At 37.8% G+C, this 15,000-nt stretch overlaps 1 protein-coding gene across 1 annotated transcript in view; it reads right to left on the bottom strand.

Moving 5' to 3' along the window:
• LOC115218496 overlaps nucleotides 1–15,000 on the bottom strand; it is a 59,859-nt gene that overhangs the window by 29,931 nt on the left and 14,928 nt on the right. Inside the window, exon 2 of the mRNA XM_029788350.2 lies at nucleotides 6,561–6,593. The gene's annotated coding sequence lies outside the window, so the exon portion shown is untranslated. The remainder of the gene's footprint in view (nucleotides 1–6,560; nucleotides 6,594–15,000) is intronic.

Below are 15,000 nucleotides of genomic sequence, written 5' to 3'. Positions count from 1 at the left end.
GTGTTTGTGTGTCTGTGTTTTTTCCCGTAGCATTGCTTGACAACCGATGCTGGTGTGTTTACGTCCCCGTCACTTAGCGGTTCGGCATATATTATGTGTGTGTATATGTATAAGCAGACTCAAAAAATCTCCAGTGAGACGTTTTATTGATGTACCTGAAGAGAGCCAGAATGAAGTCAACAAACTAACTTTCACATTACAGATACAATCTGTAAAGGGAACAGTAAAGATATGCAAGACTTTTCTCAGGTTTAAAATGTGACATTGTTTTCGTTATCTTATAATCCAGTAATGGAGCTTTGTAACACGTTCCTTCAACAGAAAAATAATTTAAATAACTAAAACCTGAAGTGATCATATAAACATACATGCATACATACATACATACATACATACATACATACATACATACATACATACATACATACATACATACACACATACATGCATACATACATACGTACGTACATACGTACATAAATACATACATGGTGGCTGCCCCCTCGTTATCGAGTATGGCCATTGCACGAAGCTTAATCATTGTTGTTATCGTGCAATGCCTGTGCAAGAAGATATTTTTTAGTGAGGAAGGCTGTGCACTGAGTCAATCCCACTCACTAAGCAACAGCATCCATAATCCGAAAAGAAGAAAAGTCAACATCATCGGTAACCACTGAGCCGCAGGTTTTATGTCGGAGTTATCCCAGTTACCTGAGTTACCTTCTCCTAGAAGGATGCCCTAACAAAGGCTAGGTGTCCTTCACTCCCAATGGTTTAACCACGCGATCGGGTATTCAGTCCGATTATTTCTATGTCCCCGCGCATGATACAGCCTTAAGACATTTATTGGATGGCCGTTCACTATTAAGAGTTCCTCCGCTCTTTGACGGGTTTTGTTTTTCATTCCGCAGGGTGTCCAATAAACACCCTCCTCACCAAGCAAGCTTGGTGGGGTTGCCGGTTTAGTCGCCGATGACCCGACCATGCAACAGGTTGTACTGGGTTACATGTTACCAGTAGCACTCGAAAGTGAAATACATACATACATACATACATACATACATACATACATACATACATACATACATGACGACTACAACGCAATTTCGAGCAATACTGTCACTGGATTGCCTTCTTAAATAATAGTTTCGCGGATATGTCTTTTCAAACCTGCTAGGGAGCTGCACTCTTTTGCACAGATGTGGTAGCGATGGGCGCTGCTTGCAGTATAAGTTCATACATACATACATACATACATACATACATACATACATACATACACACATACATACACATACATGTAAACAAACACGCACATATATATATATATATATATGATACATACATACATACGAATATATGAATATACACAGGCATGTATATACGTTACTATGCACATACATGAATGTATGCAGACACATATGCATATATAAATACATATACATACACGCGCGCACGAATGTGCACATACAGATGCATGCGCACACACACGCTCACACACACACTCACACACAAGCACACACACACACACACTTACACACACAGACACTCACATTCTCACACACACTAGCGCGCGCACAGAAGGAAATAAACATTTCTGGATGAAAATAGTTTAGCTTTACTTCACGAGTTATACTGGAAATTGAATTTGTACTTATTAAGAATTTTTTAAAAAAACTAAATGTATTTTCGTTATTCGGCTAACAAAATGTATGAAAAAATTACTTCGTCAAATATTTAATTACAATATTTAAAAGAATGTAAACCGAATTGTAAAATAATTGCAAACGTGAAAAAATACTAATGAAGTTATAATTGTTTGCAAAGAATTCGAAATTAATTCTAAAAATATAATCACAGAGAAAACTGGGATAAGAAGAGAAGAAATAAAACATTCTAACAGACGTCGGTAAAGATGTAGAATAATACTAAATTGTAGTGATGCAGAAGATGTATTAAGAAAAGATGGAAGCATCTATGAACCTGATCGTCAAGAAATGAGAGTATATCTTCCGTAGATCACAGGCCAAGTGCGTAACCACGGGAGGGGCGTCCTTAGACCCCCACCCATAGTTAGAATTTCAGCCCCTCCATTTGAGAATTTGTGTTGGGCACTCAGTGTTTGTCGTTGAAAGCAATACTTTTAACAAAGAAAAAAGAAAAAAAAGAGAAAAAATTCTTCACATATAGACGTAGGAGTGGCTGTGTGGTAAGTAGCTTGTTTACCAACCACAAGGTTCCGGGTTCAGTCCCACTGCGTGGCACCTTGGGCAAGTGTCTTCTACTACAGCCTCGGGCCGACCAAAACCTTGTGAGTGGATTTGGTAGACGGAAACTGAAAGAAGCCCGTCGTATATATGTATATATATATATGCGTGAGTGTGTTTGTGTGTCTGTGTTTGTCCTCCTAGCATTGCTTGACAACCGATGCTGGTGCGTTTATGTCCCCGTTACTTAGCGGTTCGCCAAAATAGACCGATGGAATAAGTACTGGGCTTACAAAAGAATAAGTCCCGGGGTCGTGTTGCTCGATTAAAGGCGGTGCTCCAGCATGGCCGTAGTCAAATTACTGAAACAAGTAAAAGAGTAAAGAGTATCCCTTTTGTGGATAGTTTTATTAAATTTTAGACACTTTAGGGACGACAATATGTGTTACTTTCAACACTACTATCTTCATAAGAGATCTGAGGTCGCTAAAGAGGCAATAGATTATTTCCTTTGATTTAGTGGTATATGAAAACATGTGGGTAATTACAAACACGTATGTGTGTGTGTATGAATGTATGTATGTGTGTGTGTGTGTGTGTGTATACCGTGTTACCCCGAAAATAAGACACTAAGACCGAGTCAAAAATGCGTCAGCTTGTTAGCAAGACCATGTGATGTTTGCAAAATAAAGCAGCAACCGCAGCTTAGTTAAAGCAGTTGACTCCCTTGTCCCCCAAGCAAGATAAGTGCAAAATGAAAAAGTTATTCCGTGGAGTACAAGAAAAGAATTGTGGAAAAGTCACATAACAAGAATTCTGAAAGGAGAAGATTTTGAATCTCCGAAGGGTTCGAAAATGACGAGCCGAGTACGATAATTTCAGCAGACAGGTGGCTGAGGGTAGTGCTAAGAAGCGCAAGTGTGGATCAGGTCAACAACCGTTATTTTCAGAGCTGGAATATATCATCTCAGTACAAAGGCTTTGGTTGTACACAAGGCTGCTATTCAAGAATTTGCTCTTGAAATGGCACCACAGTTGGATATACCCCAAGAAATATTCAAAACATCACCTCATTGGTTAGAAAACTTCCTTCGGCGTTATTAGCTCTCTCTAAGAAGATCGACAACATTGTTGAAGGTGGAGGAAACTGAAGTGATTCAACGTGCACTTGCATTCAAGTCCTTCGTTCATGGCATCGTCTTTTCTAAATACAATCTCTCCAATATAATTGCTTTGGATGAGACGGCAGTACATATGGGCCAATTTTTTTTGTTAAGCAACAAGATGGGTAAGGGTGATTAAGTGATGGTCTAGGGCTTAGGGGCGGGAAACCCCAGGCCTTGGAGAAAAAAACTTTGGTCGTATTGTTGTAGTCGAGGGCTCTTCGTTGACGCCCGACACCACTGAGAGGTGGCCCTCGAAGTCGTTGTAAATGGAGATCTCCAGGTCCAAATTCTTGAACGGCTAAAACGACAATTGAACAGACAGGTGCCTCGTTGTTTTAACGGGTTACGGAAGTGCAAGTGTTACTTGTATTTTAACAATTGGTCTTGATGGAACAAAAGTCAAACCGCTTATCATCACAAAGAGCAAAAAAGAGAAATTAGAACGAGTTTCGGGCATTTATGTCCTTGAAACGGAAAAAAGGCTTGGTGCACATAAGCTGTTATAAGAAAATGAGTTGATTTAACTGCACCACTTGTTTTACGTGGTTCTCAAAGAGGCATTTTAGTCTAGGATTCGGCCAGTACTCATCGCGCAAAAGATATGAAAACCTTCCTTTCTGAAAGAAGAATTGACCACATAATGATTCCCGCGGGAATAGTTTCATATCTACAAACATTAGATCTCGTAATAAACATGCGCTTCAAAGATTATTTGCGGATGGAAGTGAATGAATATATCGAATGGAGAGAAATCAGCGTGGAAACTTTGTCAAAAACAACCTCTAAGAAGTCGTGAATTGGGTGAAAATTTCATGGAATAAAGTTACCGACAGTTGCGTTGCCAATGCACTGCGAGCAGGGTACTTGGACAAAAAGTGTTCATTTAATGAAAGTTACATTGCCAATCATGAGAGATTGGTGTCCTTGATTCTAAAGGAAATGGATTTGTAAGAAATTCAGTCTGAAGTTCGGGGTTTGATGATTTATAGCGATATTCCAGAAGAGCATATTCCTTTTCCAGATCGACATATTACTTCAGTTTCCCATGAACCTTTGAGAAGAGGTAGAACCTAGAATGGAACAGTTACACACACACACACACATAGATATTCTAGCTATTATCGAAAGAAAGGGTACTCGGCTGATTAGCATACGGTCACTTATCAACGTATGAACCGAACTTCAATCATGAATGAATTCTTTACTTATATATCTACCTCACCGTTGTCCCTCCTATTGTGGCAATCACCCACCAGTTCTTAGACTAGCTACGTCCAGTCATTCATCACACTAGAACGGTGGTTTTCTGGAATTCTCAACCAACATATTTTTCCCCTCATCTGCAGCGACCAAAAGAAATTAGCAGCATTCATTTCGCAAACCTCGAGCTGATAGGAAGACGAGAGGGATAAGTCACTTTTTGCGGGCCAAACCAATAGAAAAATTGCGAAAAGGAAATATTGGGTTGTCCGGAAAGTTCGTGCCGATTTTTGAAGGAAAGAAAAAGGTCAAATAAATACTTGCCATTACATTTTTAATCAACCAAATATGAACCATTTTGTTGCACAATGCGTCTCCATCTTTCCTTTAACTTGAAAATACCCTCTTCCCAGAATTGAGGTGCCTGGGAGGGTAAGTCGAGAGGTAAGCTACTATAAATCGGCACGAACTTTCCGGACAACCCAATACAATGAAAGGAAATCAAAACGATGACTACGACGATGACGACGATGATGACTACGACAATGATTGCTACCAAGGCTTGTTCACAACAAACAAACTAGTTTCAGGTACATTAAGAGGAAAACATGCTTTCTGTGATTAGATATTTTGTATGTGTTAAAGTACAAATACAGGATAAAGCATATAAATGCACATGGACAATAAAATCATTTTTGTGCTCAGCATCACCACAGTTATTACCAGGGTTGCCATCCACACTGTAGCCATCATCATCATCCCCATGAACACCATCGCCGCCCTCCTCCTCCTCATCAAGATTATCATCATAATCGATCATCGTTTAACACGTTGGTGTAGATAAATGACAAATACGTGTTACATTTTTCTGGTGGCGTATAAAAGAACTGACGATTGGAGATGATGATGATGATGATGATGATGATGATGGTGATGATGGTGATGATGATGATGGTGGTGATGATGATGATGATGATGATGATGATGATGATGATGATGATGATGATGATGATGACGGTGGTGATGATGATGATGATGATGATGATGATGATGGTGATGATGATGATGATGATGATGATGATGATGATGGTGATGATGATGATGATGATGATGGTGGTGATGATGATGATGATGATGATGGTGATGATGATGATGATGGTGGTGATGATGATGATGATGATGGTGATGATGATGATGATGGTGGTGATGATGATGATGATGATGATGGTGATGATGATGATGATGATGATGCTGATGATGACAGCAACTACGACAACGACGACGATGAGAAAGAGAAAGAAGAGGAAGATGCAAAGTAGAATGAAAGTGACGATTTGTGTTGTTTAGCCACAGGCAAGATCAGATCAAACAGAAACGTGTTCAAAGAAGTCGAAGCCGTGCCAAATCATTGTCGTTTCTTTGTGTGTGTATGTTTGTGCGTGTGTGTGTGTATGAGGGGAGGGGCTGGTGTATGTATGTGTGTATGTGTGTGGGTAGTATGTGCGTGTATGTGTGTGTCTGGACAGATACTACAAACAGGGTGTGGTTTGAAGGGGGAATTGATCGTTATTTCTAACATTCTAGCATTTTGTATAGGTTCACAGGAAAGAGATGATGATGATGATGATGATGGTGGTGGTGGTGATGGTGATGATGATGATGTTGGTGATGATGATGGCGATGAAGAGAGTGATGATGATAGAAGAAGAAGAAGAAGAAGAAGAAGAAGAAGAAGGAGAAGAAGAAGAAGAAGAAGAAGAAGAAGAGTAGAAGAAGAAGAAAAGAAGAGAAGAAGAAAGAAGAAGAAGAAGAAGAAGAAAGAAGAAGAAGAAGAAGAAGAAGAAGAAGAAGAAGGAGAAGAAGAAGAAGAAGAAGAAGAAGAAGAAGAAGAAGAAGAAGAAGAAGAAGAAGAAGAAGAAAAATATGAAGATAATAGAGATCGATAAATCTGAAAATGAAAATTGAAATACGAGAGATATGGTCTTACCTACAAGATGCGAATGATTGAGAATATGTCTCTCTGAAAAAGAAAATAAAAGAACATATAAATTTCATGTTTAGAATAACATCTCAAAGCAAAGAATAAGAGTTGATACAGCAAGAATAGCAACAAGCAAAGCAACAATTGCATGGATGATGATGACAACTATAATAATGATAAACATTTTATGAATATATACAAATATATAAGAACAGTGGAGGCGCAATGGCCCAGTGGTTAGGGCAGCGGACTCGCGGTCATAGGATCGCGGTTTCGATTCCCAGACCGGGCGTTGTGAGTGTTTATTGAGCGAAATCACCTAAAAAAAGCTCCACGAGGCTCCGGCAGGGGATGGTGGTGATCCCTGCTGTACTCTTTCACCACAACTTTCTCTCACTCTTACTTCCTGTTTCTGTTGTACCTGTATTTCAAAGGGCCGGCCTTGTCACTCTCTGTGTCACGCTGAATATCCCCGAGAACTACGTTAATGGTGCACGTGTCCGTGGAGTGCTCAGCCACTTACACGTTAATTTCACGAGCAGGCTGTTCCGTTGATTCGGATCAACCGGAACCCTCGTCGTCGTAACCGACGGAGTGCTTCAAAAACACAGATACGTATATATACACATAGCTCACACATGCACACACATACACACACACACACACACACACACACACACACACATATATATATATATATACACACAAGTGCGCACATACATATGGACGTAGAATAGCCGAATGACTGAGAAGATCGTTTTGCATCTACGAGTTCTCGAGATAAATCACACTGAGGGGTAATTTGATTATGAGGTGCGCTTCACTGTAGTATCCAGTGAACCAAAGGCTTCTAAAGGAAATTGGATAGAAGTAAACTGCGGGGAAATTCGTCTGATGGTTTGGAACAGTTATTCAAATGCGATATCTTATCACAAAGTCATACTGAAGCCGCTTGAGAATACGTTAAGGGATCAAGTGTGAGTGGAACGTACATCCAATGACAAGTTACTTCTATGTTCCAGTAATTATCCCAAACGGGCAATATTTCGTGGTAGCACATGTAGGTACGCGTGACGTAGTTCTCAAGGAGATTCAGTGTGACAGAATGTGACAAGCCTGGCTGTTTCATTTGTAGATACAACTCATGTTTTGCCAGGTGGATGAACTGGAAAAACGTGAAATATAGAGTTTTCCCCAAGGACACAACGCCACTAGGAATCGAAATCACGACGTCGAGATTGTGATCCGAACACCCTAACCACTAAGCCACGAACCTTCACATCATCCAGTTTATTATGGAATTATATCTTCTAGATACTCGAATTCAGAAAGCTTTCATTGCTGCTGCTAACTTTCTAGATTACAATTTTCATTTTAAAAAGAGAATGCACAATGAAAAATAATAGACGAATTTGTAAAACTAAGAAGCTACAATTCATTCAGAAGGAAACGGAACATTCAGTGTAAAAGGTACCCTACGATAGCAAACATCACTGTACGGAGAGGACGTTTGCTTTGCAGCCATATTTTTCGGAATGCTTCCACAGCGCAGTATCTTATGCAATTGTCTTCAACAGCAGACTCGATTTGAACAGTAGCATGTGAATGAAATTGGTTGGATAAAATTGAGTAAAACTCTACTGCCTGTCTTTCTGTCTGTCTGTCTGTCTGTCTGTCTGTCTATCTATCTATCTATCTATCTCTCTATTTGTCTGTCTCTATCTATCTATCTATCTATCTATCTATCTATCTATCTATCTATCTATCTATCTATCTATCTATCTGTATATACATATATATATATATATATCCTCTTCTTTCTCTCTCTCTCTCTCTCTCTCTCTCTCTCTCTCTATCTATCTATCTATTTATCGACACATCTATCTATTTCTCTGTATACGAGAAATAGATGTCTGTTTTTTTTTTTTATTTATGCCTGATGTGGTTTATATTGCATCTCTTTATGTCCTGTAACTTAATTTTTCGAAAAATAGAGATCGATAACATATGTATCGATGTGAAATAAGTGCTGATCGTTTAAACTCTTTAAGGCGTTGCTACAGTCCTTTGAAAGAATAGAATAATGGAATAAAGAAATAAAGTAAATGAGAAAATTATTAAAAAACCTTTTCCAGTTAAGATATTCATAGGCAGATCTCGAGACGCATTAACGAACCGGAATGTGAGAATGCAGAATGAAAAAGGCTACATATAAAAAGAGAAAAAATACACAAAAGTAGAAACCGAATTCTAAATACATCTATTTGAAGGTCAGTATCTTGGAAATGAGTAATATAAATAATATATACAAAGACAGTGTTGTTAGCAGATTGAGCAATCCATTAGGAATATTTTAACAGGATACTCTTTCGTGATGCATTGAGATGAAAAGGGCAGTTGTTTTCAGTGGAACATTTGCGAAGATCACAACATTCCTACTGAATAAAAGTACAAAGAGAATTCACCAGATACAGCGTTGGGGAGTGACACTATTGTTGTCAAATATAGAGTTCGCTACTAACCGTCCTGACATTGGCATAATGAATTTGATACAGCGGCTTCAGTCTTATGACAAAGATGCGTTGCAAATGACAAACACTTTCAGTTCAATGATCGAGATGGAAATTAAAAACAAAAAGATAAAAGATACCGTAGAGTACTGTAAATCACTCAACACATATTCTATACAGACAGACAAAACACTAAAATAACAAGAAAGACAACATAAAAAAAGAGCATAATTCACTCCAAAAGACAATGCTGTTAACACTTCAGAAACATATAATGGCAGCAGGTTTTACCATAGAAGCTCTCATGAAATTCTTGAAACCGTAATTGAAATGATACTGTTAATTTTAATCGTGATTTAACTGGTCGTAGTCATACTTTCAGGTACAATGACGTAACGGTATGTTGAGCGAATCAAATCCCGACTATAGTTTCATTATATCGATTCTCACAGTAACTAAACAAAACAGTTTTTTCTATCGTTTCTGCATACCTGTTCCCTATCGTAAAATGTGAGATATTGCTTTATATAATGAAACAAAAATACATAAAAACAGCTGAAAGTTAATTACAAGGAATTAATTGAAAAGAAATTTAACAACGTATGTCTACACACCACTCGCCATTACTACCCTAAAACCTCCTCCAAAAAAGGAGAAAATATGAACAAAACTGAAATATAATGGCAACAAAAATAAAATGTAGAAATCAAAAATCACGAGCAATCTAAAGCTCTTTGGATAGGATTTAATAAAACTGGAGGCATTCATTGGCACAGTTGCTATTTACACATGTAAATGATGGTCAATGAATTAAAATTTTTATTGGTGTTTCTGGTGGTCGCGGTGGTGGTGGGGATTGCAGTTGCGGCGATGTAGAGACTAGCAATGGTAGGCATGGTAGGATGGTGTGAGCAACAGCTGGCGTAAGCAACTGGGTTGTTTATAGTGATAGTAGTGGTGATTTTATGACGGCATGGGGGAGTGGTAAAAGCGGTGTTACACACTGTAGCAGCAGCAGCAGTAGTAGTAGTAGTAGTAGTAGTGGTGGTGGTGGTGGTGGTGGTAGTAGTAGTAGTAGTAGTAGTAGTAGTAGTAGTAGTAGAAGTAGTAGTAGTGGTGGTGGTGATGGTAGTAGTAGTAGTGGTAGTAGTAGTAGTAGTGGTGGTAGTAGAAATAGTAGTAGTAGTAGTAGTAGTAGTAGTAGTCTGTAATGTTTGCCGTAACTCTGTTTATATTATTAATATTAGTGGTTTATTGTTGGTGTGCTCTGCCATTACGTTTTTCATTCCTTATTGTAGTGGTTGTTATCACACAGCAACGCAGATAAACGAGGCATTTAAAAGATTTGTGGCTTATGCTAGGCATGTTCACTGTTGGTACTGGCGGAGTGGAATAAAATTTCAGTTGATGCTTCGCTATCAAATTACTAGGGGAAGTCAAAAGCGAACTGCACATCCACCAACACAATTTAAGTTTGCAAAAGTTCAGTTGTGTTTGCGCCTGGTCATTGGTCTGTCCACGAGGAGCTTCTCGTCAACGTCTATTCAAGAGGCAGAACTCATAAAGGTGTCGATTGATAGTGCTTTGTGAAGGATCAAGTAAGGTCTCCCAACAATGCACTGTACTTGTGCTTGGTTGTTGTTCAACCATTTCGTGCATGGCCTTATCTTCCACAACAAACGGTTTCCCTCAGCTTGATTTGCCTTCGAGACTGGTATCACCTTCGTTAAAACGTCTGAACCAGTTTTGTGCCACACGTTTGTTGGCAGTTTCTGGGTCCTCACATCATTGATTTCTTTCGTCGTTGCCCTTACTCTCAGGCCTTTTCTTTAAAGGTAGCCATTTTCCACCATTCATTATCAAAACCTTGAATTTAGAAATAAACAATACTGTTTATTTGTTATCTATAAAAAAAATATATATTCACCAATGATTGGATAACAAGCTGAATCAAATTAATTATATAACACAGAGATGCAAGTTATGAAAAAGAATTTGACTCAACCTTGTGTGTGTGTGTGTGTGTGTGAAATTCTTTTATAAAATGCAACATATACTCAACGTCTATGATTTACATCCTCCCTCCTGGGGTTGTTTTTGTTACTGTTATATTTTAGCTCCAACTCAACTGTGATCGAGCAACACTATCATCAGATACAGTCCAACAATGACTATCCTATCTTTTTACGGGCATGCATACAAATATATCAGCAACTGTTATTTTCTCTTTAAAATGGCAGCACCTGATTTGAGGTAGATTTAGCAATTATTTTTAGCAAGTCGAGTGATCATATAAAGGCGCTCACATTGACTCATTAATTTTTTTTTTCATTAGTATGCAGTCTATAGTTGTTGATGCGGAGTTACTCAGTCAGCTTCCCGATTCTGTGTTTAAATTTCCGGGCAATCAACATGGTTGCAGAACATTTCAAAGCCACCTTTGTCATTCCACGAAATATATTTTCTGTGCAGTAGCTAATTTTTCATTCTATTTCTCCGTCTTTTACTCGAGTATTTCTTGCTCGTTATTACCTTCTAAATATTTATTTTTATACCATTTTACTCATTATTCGTACTTCAATTATTCATTACTTTACTTCTTGTTATTGTTCTTCTTATGGTTATGGTTATTGCTGTTGATGTTAGCTTCCCGCAGAATGTTTGACTTACTATAATAGTACTTTTTTTTAACGTAATTTCGATTTGTTGTGAATATTTTATAGTTAGTTTATGAAGGTAGAGGAAGACAGCTAAATTGTGATATATCTTTTCCTATTTAGATAAAGAAAGTTTGTTGTTTATTTATTTCTGCTTTCACACCAGAAATTAATTTCTACATGGCTACAACGGTGACGATGGAAGATGTTTCTTTTAGTAATGGCATCTAACTTTCTCTTACAGAGAATCAGTAAAGAAATACGACTAATTTTATCTATCACGAAATATTGACTACATAGCAACAACTCCAGCATTATCTGCAACATTATCAACATCATATATATTAGAATGAGCCAACTAGAGAGCAACTATGCAGGTTCACACTCAGGTAGAACTGAAAGAAAAATTCTCAAATTACACCAACATTTCTTAAAATTTAGCAGCACGTAGGGTAATGGAATTTAGTACCTGAAAAAACCCCCAATTAAAATGATGATTATATCTAGAATATCTTTGGTCATAGGATGTTTGGTCAGGAATAACCTGGAACAAAACATCATCACCTTGTGTACTGGCGGAGTGGAAAAAAATTTCAGTTGATGCTTCGCTATCAAATTACTAGGGGAAGTCAAAAGCGAACCGCACTTCCACCAACACTATTTAGGTTTGCAAATGTTCAATTGTGTTTGCGCCTGGTCATTGGTCTGTCCACAAGGAGCTTCTCTTCAACGTCCATTCACGAAGCAGAACTCATAAAGGTGTCGATTGATGGTGCTTTTTGAAGGAGCAAGTAAGGTCTGCCAACAATGTACACGTACTTGTGTTTGGCTATTGTTCAACCAATGTTTGGTCAGGACTAACCTGGATCAAAACACTAACAACACTATAGGACTAGGTTAGGCATGAGCTTTAAGGCATATTAGGCTGAAACTTAACCTAACTTCCAGGGCGTATAAGTGAATGATATTACAACACTTGCCCCTGAGCAAACTCTGCTCGGTCGCAGGTTTAAATTCCCAGTTTATTGATAGAAGTAATTTATAACTGAAGGACGAATCTGAAATGAAATGTTAAGCTGATGAACACATCGCATCACCTGGTCAGGAAATCGAAACTACAATCTTATGATCATGAGTGTAATACATTCAGCCATGCATATTCATTTAATAAGTGTTGCATCTATGTAAATAACATCTATGTAAATGACAATAGCAAGAATAAAAACCTCCTAACACTAATACTTTGTAGATATCGGAAAGTAATTTCTACAGTAACGCTAATGACGACCATTGAGTTAACATATATAACAATAACAAAATCAAATTTAAAAAAAGAGAAAAAAACAGGGTAAGGAATAGCTTCGTAAGGGATAGACCTTGAGTCGATATCATAACGTAGAAGTATTCAAAGAATAGCACTGCCAAAGTTACGTTAGGAAATACTAAATACACACAAGAGGACTTGAAAACGTAATTCGAATACTATCGGGAAGATTGATTGTCAAAGGAAATGGGTTACATGTAAAATGAAAATCAATTTGTATAGCTAGATGAATTTTCCATCCGAAAGAATACGTAAGGAAAATTGGCCTGGGTGCCCGAGTTACTTGCGTTGATGTTTCTCTATATGGAGAAAAACGGTTATGTGAAATTAGCGACATCAGGAGAATAGAATGCTTGGACTATTCGCCTAATCATTAATGATTTCCTGGGATTACTCCACGTCAATTGGAAAAAAAGGCGAGGACTTACTGAGAATGGCCTTATATTTTAATAGGATCTCTCAGTTATTTTACGAATTGTTAACGGTTTTGCTATTAACAAATCTCTCCTATGTTTTTTTCGTAAAATACTGAGATGTGAGGATTTAGAGACCGAGAGTGGATAGAGGAAAACGCACATTCATAATTTGTCGGAAAATACTTTAAAATTCTCTACTTGTAAATAAAAAGAGTTACAAAAGAAACAGTAAGCCAACCAAACAGAAAAAAGTTAACACATGCAAGAAAACGCTTATGCGACAAGAAAGATAAATTATGTTAATTTCTCTTGGTCGCTGTTTCGAAGAGACGAGCCTTTGATTTGAAGAATCATTCGAAGCAGAAACTTCGGTTATGGTAAAGTGAAGAAGGAAGTTGATCATCTCCCAATTAAGCCTTGCAATAATAGTACTAATTACTTAGTAGAAAACCCTTTTCCCAAAACAAGGCACTATATTCTCTAATATAATACTATATAGTTTGTCACGATAAGATCTGAGAACAACGTAAATTCCCTCTCTCTATTTCTCTCTCTGTCTCGCTGTCATCTCCCTCTCTCTCTCTCTCTCTCTTTCTATATATATATATATTAATAAATAAAATAAAACATATGCATATATATAAACACATATGTACGTACCTACCTCTACATGTACATATACATGCATATATGAGTACAGGACACCAAAAGGACGTCGAACACAATGAGAAACGAAAACATAGACACAAACCAAAGGAACTGGACATTTTTTTAAAACAACAAAAAAATAGAGTACAGGACAATTAACACAAAGAAAAAAACCCTTCTTCAGTCGCTATGGTTTCATCTACTCTACGTTTCGAAGGATAAAAGCGAGACGTATCTTCGACAAGAAACTTTCCTTCCTGCGAAAAGCAAATCAATTAAAATTCTGAGATCTTTTCGCAGAGGGGTAAAAAATGGTAACAAAAACAGGACAGTAACGACAGTACAAATTATAAACAGTAAAAGACAGGTCAAGGAAAAACAAGATAAGAAGGGCTGTTAACGCCGAACGAAAAAAAGTATTGCGAACGCGGAATTTTTTATGAACGACGAGCGGAGCAAAAAGAATTGTCGTCCATTACCTTGAGAGGGCCAGGCCAGAAAGACAGTAGCAGAAGTCTCGTTGCGGGTGAACGACGGGAGGGGGAGGAGGAGCACGAGAAAGGGAGAGAAGAAGGGGAATGGCTGCGAGGAAACCATGAAGAATGGAGAGGCGGAGAGAGAGAGCGAAGAATGAGAGAGAGGAAGAGACAAGTTAAGTAGAGGAAAAGGAAATCAAAGAATGAAGGCTGAGAAAGGAATGGGACAGAAAGTTTAAGAGTGCGCATCAAAGTTAATATCAAGAACAAAACTTGATATAAAGAACAATGTTACTTAAAAGGGATGCGTGCGTTTCGTCATATAATATATTAATAAATAAAATAAAACATATGCATATATATAAACATATATATACGTACCTACCTCTACATGTACATATACATGCATATATGA

The sequence above is a fragment of the Octopus sinensis genome, linkage group LG13 (genome assembly GCF_006345805.1).
Source record: "Octopus sinensis linkage group LG13, ASM634580v1, whole genome shotgun sequence".
Lineage (NCBI taxonomy): Eukaryota > Metazoa > Mollusca > Cephalopoda > Octopoda > Octopodidae > Octopus > Octopus sinensis.
Note: the sequence above shows the minus strand (reverse complement) of the source record. Positions and strands in the feature narration are given on the sequence as shown.